Raw genomic sequence first — 7,233 nt, 5'->3', positions numbered from 1 at the left:
CGCTGAAGTACAGGTCAGGAAAAACTAAGGATGTGGGGAGGGCACTGTAGGTCTTTTTATTTTCATACACATTTACATACATCTTTATACACATACATACATACACTCCACAACGCCAAACAGCTCTCTTAACTATGTCTGCCAGTAAACTGAAATAGCAGGCAGGAAGGATCCACGTCCACACTAAGACAGTCAGGCACGTAGTAAACTAAGATCTCTGCAACCAGTGCCATCTTAAAGAAGGAAAAAAAACCCCAAACCAACCCAAAAACCTGAAGGGAACCATCACTGTGCATGTCATAAGCGTGACATGATTTTAACCTGACGGCTACCCTGCTCTAAACTGTATGCATCGTTAACTTTTCCATATTTTTAAAGCCTAAGGTAATTATTCTCAATGACCTACTTGTAGTGGCAGCCTAAGGGGCATTCTGGAGAACAGCACAGCGTCCACAACTTCTAACAGCACAGCGCAGCATGATTAAGCACTAGATTTCTAGGGGAAGAAAAACAAAAAAACACCAGCACTCGTTTACTCAACTGAAAAGCTTATTACCTGCACTTCCAAAGCAACAGGCGACAGGAATACCGAAGGCAAAGCAAACCAGACCCGTCTGGAATACTTTGTATTCTCTGCTGAAGGTTAAAAATCTTTCCTTTCCTATTATGCACAGAAACTGCTTTTAGAGTGACGTCTGCAGACCTCTGAGCCACGAATTAAAACGTCTTCCTAAAAGGTAACAGTCTGAGCACTTCCTCTGGAGGGAATGGGGAAAAAAAAAAACCCCACAAACAACAAACCAACAACAAACAAGCCAACCAGAGAAGGAGGAAGCGAAGCAATACCAAGTTCTTTTCCCGAGGTAACAAAATCCTGAGAAAACAAGATGTTTGTGCCATCAGAATAAAAATCCAAAATGAAACAAAATAGTTCACCTTTCCCTTTGAAAAGCTGCTCTTGAGTCAAGATCTGCTCTTCTTCTCTCCCAAGCATGAAACCCCTGTTCAGATTAAGACTGTTTTCAAAATACTAAGTGAACTAGAAATTAAGTGCACACACTGAAACATGGAGAGAAACTTATTCAAAAAACCCCAATACAGTAGTACTACACTGTCCAGAAATCTTTTAAGTGTTCTGATGAAAAGGCGACTTATTTTTAGGAAATAAAATGTTTGCAGCCAAAACCGACAGATGATGTTCCAGTCAAATGTAGGTTTAAAACTTTTTGGTTTAAAACGATGTATTAAAAAGAGCTGGAGAAGGAAACGGGGACAGAAATGAAAAACCATTCAGGGGGTCAACAGTACAGATTGTCACCGTGCAATCTCAACACGACAACTGCCGATCATCTATTCAGAACAAGCCAGCCCACAGTAGCACACTCCCTGGCAGAGGAAGGACCCTCTCCCCTCTCACAGGCTCGAGCAAGGAGTGCTCACAGTGTTTCGGGCTAAGGCCCAGCGAGCAGAAGGCAGCTTTTCTGTCAGACAGAGCAAGGCAAAAGGATCTCGTACAGCAACTTCCTTGCAGTTTCTTGCTCCCGAGCCCCCTTCTTCAACTCCTCGTTCTTCTTCTGGTGACATGAAGGCAAAGCACGTCCTGGCCCTCTGAGCCCATGCTGCAGCCTGCTTCTCCCTAGAGCAACAGCAGGCACCTCCTTTGGGATTCCCCTCCAAAGCCATTTACACACAGAAATCAGCTGAGCAGTGTATTGTGGAAGCATAAGCTGCAGCGGACATGACTTAGAATCAGTTATTTTTTTGTCCATCATGACAAAATAAAACCAGCAATTCCTTCCTTTATAGTAATTCTCCTAAAGAGTCGCTCCCAATATCTGTCACGTTTTTATATCACGCGAGAACAGATGCAGTCAAAAGAACATTGACCCTAAACCGAGGACTCAGATCTACGCAAGCAGGCACGGGCAGCGCCCAGTTTCATTGAGTGTACACAGCAGCACTTGGTGGTGAAAGCAGAGTCACCGCGGACACCAATGAGAAGTTTTAACACCAGCCTTTCTTTAGGGTTTGCTTTGCTTTGCTTTGGTTTTATCCCTTGAACGTGAACTAGGAAGGTCTATCTACCAAGCAAAAGGGAGCTGAACCAAAGGCTGCCGAGCATCCAACAGCTGCATCCACTTTGAAGAGCTTTACAAATTCTCCAGCACTCTACCCCCTGGTTTCTGGTGACACAGCCTGAAGCAGTGTTTAAACAAATGATCCAGCTTAGCACCTGCCCCTGCTCTGAAGAACAGCAATCTCTTGCCTCACGACCTGTATTTTACATAGACTTGGGCCATAAACAAATGCAACAGATGGAGAAAAACTGAAGACTGACAGCAACTGAAACAGAACTATTACTTTCCCATCAACCAGTTAGAAATCTAGCTTGTGCACTGACATAACAGAACAGAGGAACTAACAAAAAGAGAGCCTTCTGTTCAGAACAGATCAGTGTGTCTTCACAAGAAAGTGATTTCAACGACTTCAACTTAACAAAGTCAGCGTTATCATTAGCAATGCACCTTTCCTGAAGAGGAAATCCTTGTCTTCTTCAACTGCCAACTGCAAGAGTGTGCCAACAAAACAAATAAACAAACAACCCACACCCCAAGAGCTCTCTTTAGGTTATAGATATATAGATACGACATGTCTTCATAGATGACAGCTGCATCAATTTATACTTCAGGTCCTTCTCCTCCAGGAACCAGCTGGTGTTAGTGCCATAGATTTGAGTCTCACAAACCCACACCTGACAGGTCTTGCTTTACAACAGTTTTTAGCAGATGGAGACTTTGTGGTAGATCACAAAAGTGATTTTTAGATTCAATAGTAACTTCCTCTCCCAACAGAGGAAGTCAGTTACCGCCAGAGAAGTGCAGGCCAAAGCCAAAATCTCCAAAACGCAAAGAATGTTTAACAAAACATGAAGGGGTGCCTAGATAACACACATCCTGGTTTTTGTCTTTGTTATTCACTTCAAGGAGATGAGTCTGTCTAGAAACACTACAGCTCGTTTTTAGAAAGACAAAGAACATGCTCCCTTCCATGAAGAATTTCTCCAATTGCCAATTCTTCCCCAGACTGTCGCTACACTGGGAAGTTGGTCTCCTCTTTCCAACTTCTATTGCTAAACAGAGCCCAAAAACTACGAGCGAGCCTGAGCCCTTCTACAGGCAGCAGGGAATAAGTCAGCATAGCATTTTCCTGTGAAGAAAGTAAAGAACTGAACAACAGAAAAGGGAATACAAAAGGAAAAACATCAATAAGGGAAAAGAGAATAACCATTCCTTTTACTGATATATTCTTAATAATTAGCTGAGCACTTCTAAAGACAAAGAGCTTTGCTGCTTTTGGCACCAAAGTAAGGAAAAGTCTAAAGCACAGTCCTCCTGATGTGGGAAGATGTGTCCCCAAAAGAGACACAAGTTCGAATACAGAAACATCTCTACGTCTTGCTGGAAATCTGCACGCTAAGAATCACCAGCTCCTGCTTCAAGAGAACACACCAGCAGCTTCACTGGACGGTAGCAATTTCACCCCATACAAGAAGTCAGAACATGCACTATCCTTTCAGGATGCAGCACAGTCATTTCTAAGCCCTTTTTCTGCTTTGGTTAAGTCAAGATTGGCACGTGCTCAGACACACAGCGAGGAGGTGCAAGGTAGCTAAGACAGCAAAATGGAAATTACTCCCCATTCACACAGAGCCAACTTTGACTCAAGTCAGTCCTCCTCTTCTCTTCCCACAAAATTAGGAATACCCTTCTGCAGGAAGGCCAGACTTTGCAGCCATCCATGCAGACAAGCAAAGAACTACCGTGGGTCTGCTTTTGTGGTATTCAGGAAGTTGCAGAAGGCAGCTTAGGGATGCTTAATCACAGTGTTTCATGGCTGTTTCAGTACTGATCTACAGACATCAGCACACAATAAACTAAAAGTCACGGTGCTTCTGATTTGGTGTAATCCAACAGACCTCCAGATTTCTCTCCTGAGCATGTAAAGGTACAGCTCTCCGGGCATTGCTCGGTACCACAACCGCCAAATGACTCGACGAGCTTCTAAGCATCCAAACTGCTGCAAACACATTTATATGTACAGTAATGGATGAAATGTAGATGCATTCCACCTCTATACTTATGCACGCAAGCACTCACGAGTTAAAAGCCACTGTATGAGCTGGCCTACAGAGTGGGTAACAAAGGCAGTGATTCCCTTGCACACCTGAAAACCAGAAAAACACTCACCAAAATAAAATTAAGGCCACGCACTTCTCGTTTTATTTTTCTTTAAACTGTAACACGTACCAAGTAAGGCAGCCACATCACTCTTCCAGCATCATTCATACACACATATGCCCTGGAAGCTACTTGAAAGTACCTCATGTAATGGAAGTGTCTGGAAAGCGCAGCTTGAACTAGCTGAACTCAGTTACTGATCAGCTTACAGGTACAGAAAATATAGGCCTGCAGCCTTTTAACAACAATGACTTACCACTGTTACGTTATTTCCATTTAGCAAAATCTGGTCCAGCTTTGTGATTCTTCGGCCCTCAAGTGGAATCTCACTGAGGCAGCGTTAGAGAAAGTGAGTACGAACACAGAAGCGGGGACAGCGAGCCCAGTTTTGATTACAGAACTGACCTAAGTCTCTCCATTGAGACAACAGTTGTTGCAACTACCAACTAAATTAGCCACACTGCAGCATAATCTTGATAGACTGACCAAAGAAAGCAAAGAAAGCTGCCCGGCAACTAGAAAGATCCATTGTACTTTTCTGCTCAGTACATAAAGGTATAGAGTCACCCTCTAAATCTTGGCAAATTCTTGAATACCACCAATACTCAAAAGAGGTTTCAAATAATAACACAGCATGACAAAGTAATAAGTACTTATCCTTAAGTCTGCAAACTCTTTAAATCTTTGCCCAGGCCTCAAGCAAATGGTAATGCAAACAAACTGCTGCAAAGTTCAACACACAACCCGTGCAAAATTAAGCCTACAAATTAGGAAGCTGACTACAAGTAGAAATCATGCACCAGCTACTCTATGACATGGCTGTCCTGCATAGATCACCCTCTAGAGTTTAAGTCCAAGGTATAATCTATTCAGCTGGCAGGTATTCCTAAAATACAAAACCACTTTGCTTATAGATCTTACACGGTACTGTTCTTCAGGCCACCAAACATTAAACAGCAACAAGATGCAGAAATAACAATTAGAATTCTGCAATGCCTTCTAACACCACATCTGAAAATCCAGTTTCAAGGAAAATAAGGCCTGGAGTTTTAAAGGCAAAATGTTTGTTTTCATCTCATACTGAACAGTAACTTTATCTGTAAAATCAAAATATCAGAATAATACAACTGATCCCTACAAAAAGGTTCTAGTCAGTGCACTCAAACCTCTCAAAAGCAATGTGGGAATTAAGCCAAAGCATAAAGCTGACAGCCTTAAACATTCCCATCAAAGGAGACTGACAAAGCCATCAAATCCTAGAAGCATTCCAACAATATCCCTCTTCATCACAATAGGAATGCGTGAACCTGTGCATTTCCCCACGAGTTCTGTAAATAAACCGAAGGTACAAGAGACTCTTTTACAGAACGCACATTTTCCCAAACAAAAGCCCGAACGCTGCGATGGCAGAGCAGTAATTGCCACTGACACTGGTAAAAAACACAGAAACAAGGCGGGGGGGCGGGGGGAGACACACACCTGGTGTCAGGTTTATGGTACAGGATGTCCCACTGGGGCTCACGGATGGGTCAGCAGCAGAGGGTGTCACCAATTTCCAGAGCTGTGGTCGCCCTGACCAAGTATCAGACTCAGCCACAAGCACCATAGTAGCATAAAAGAGACAATCCCTGACCCAGAATAATCATGAACTGTGTTATCAGCATGAACTCAGATGAACACTCAGTTTTCGCCATGAACTACTTTATCCTTAAGGATCACAAAAATTGAGCAGACCAACTTCAGACAACAGGCCAAGGCTAGAAAGGGACACACTAAAACACAGTCAGATAGATCCTGGCTGTAGTGATGGAATAAACAAGTCAGACAGAAGCATAAGGCATCTGCCATTTACTTTCCAGAAATCCTCAACAACAGACAACTATTCCCCTAACCAGGGGCTTTTCTACACAATAACCTCTGCAGCCTGGGGCAATGCAGCCGTGCATTCGAGTACATGCACACCCAGTGTGTGCAGGCTGGCAGCTGAAACCTTCCCATACTTCTCTCTTCATTGCTGCTGAAACGTTTTGACTCCCCAACCCTACACTCTGGTTCTGCAATAATTCCCCATACAGTCAAACTACAGTTTCAGGCACATCCCATCGCCTGCCCAGGATGGAATCCCCAAAGTGCAACTGTTCCCAATTCCATTTTTCCCGTAGGAAACAATGGGATAGAGAGGAATGTGTGCAGGCGCCTCAGCAATGCACACAGCTGAACCACACAGGAACAGCTGGTGTGATGTGGAAGATGGTGAGACAGAAGCGAGACCTCTGGGGTTGTCAGCTGCCAATTCAACACCTGGTAATGACAGAAGTAGTAGAGGAAATTCTAACTGCTTTTACTATACCAAGAAATAACTGCTACTTGCCTGAGCTTTAGAGTGGAAAATTCCTTTATAACACAAAATTAAACTTCATGATGTTCTGGTGACCCCGTGTGACCCATCTTCAAACAAATCACCATTCTGAAACCTCTCAGCTGCTTCTCCTGTGACACTGAACACCTGACAACTCTTTCACTGCCAGTGGTCCTGCTGCCTCTCCTGCTCCATCACATTTTCATCACCACCTTCAGATGCCTGCTACTCAGCAAGGTCAGTGAAGGATGAAGGAAAACAGGACCATGACAACAGTAACCAGAGCAGGGTATTAAACAACTGACAGCAGAGCTCTGAAACAGAAGGGACAGACAGCAAGGCATTACTGTGCACAAGCTTTCACAGTGCAGACGCAGTATAGACAGGGTAAGAATCTGCTCCCCAGCTCTGGAAAACCCAATCCCCTCAGCAGCAGCACTACTGACACCTGCAAGCTTCCTTCCTTAAGTTCTAAGGACAGAGGAGCATCACCTGGATCCAGATGCAGCCCACCTCTGACTACTGCCATTCTGAGGTGTTGCATTTTTCATACCGATCAGCAAGAACTTAGAAAGCAAGATTTCAGTTAACTGTCCTAAAACCTAAATCCCCAACAGGAATTGCCTCAAAAGGTCG

At 43.7% G+C, this 7,233-nt stretch overlaps 1 pseudogene; it reads right to left on the bottom strand.

Annotated features, from left to right (window-relative positions):
• Positions 1 to 2,678: 2,678 nt before the first annotated feature.
• On the bottom strand, positions 2,679 to 5,525 carry LOC141918656 (U6 snRNA-associated Sm-like protein LSm5; annotated as a pseudogene).
• Positions 5,526 to 7,233: the final 1,708 nt, after the last annotated feature.

The sequence above is a fragment of the Strix aluco genome, chromosome Z (genome assembly GCF_031877795.1).
Source record: "Strix aluco isolate bStrAlu1 chromosome Z, bStrAlu1.hap1, whole genome shotgun sequence".
In the NCBI taxonomy this organism is placed as follows: Eukaryota; Metazoa; Chordata; class Aves; order Strigiformes; family Strigidae; genus Strix; species Strix aluco.
Note: the sequence above shows the minus strand (reverse complement) of the source record. Positions and strands in the feature narration are given on the sequence as shown.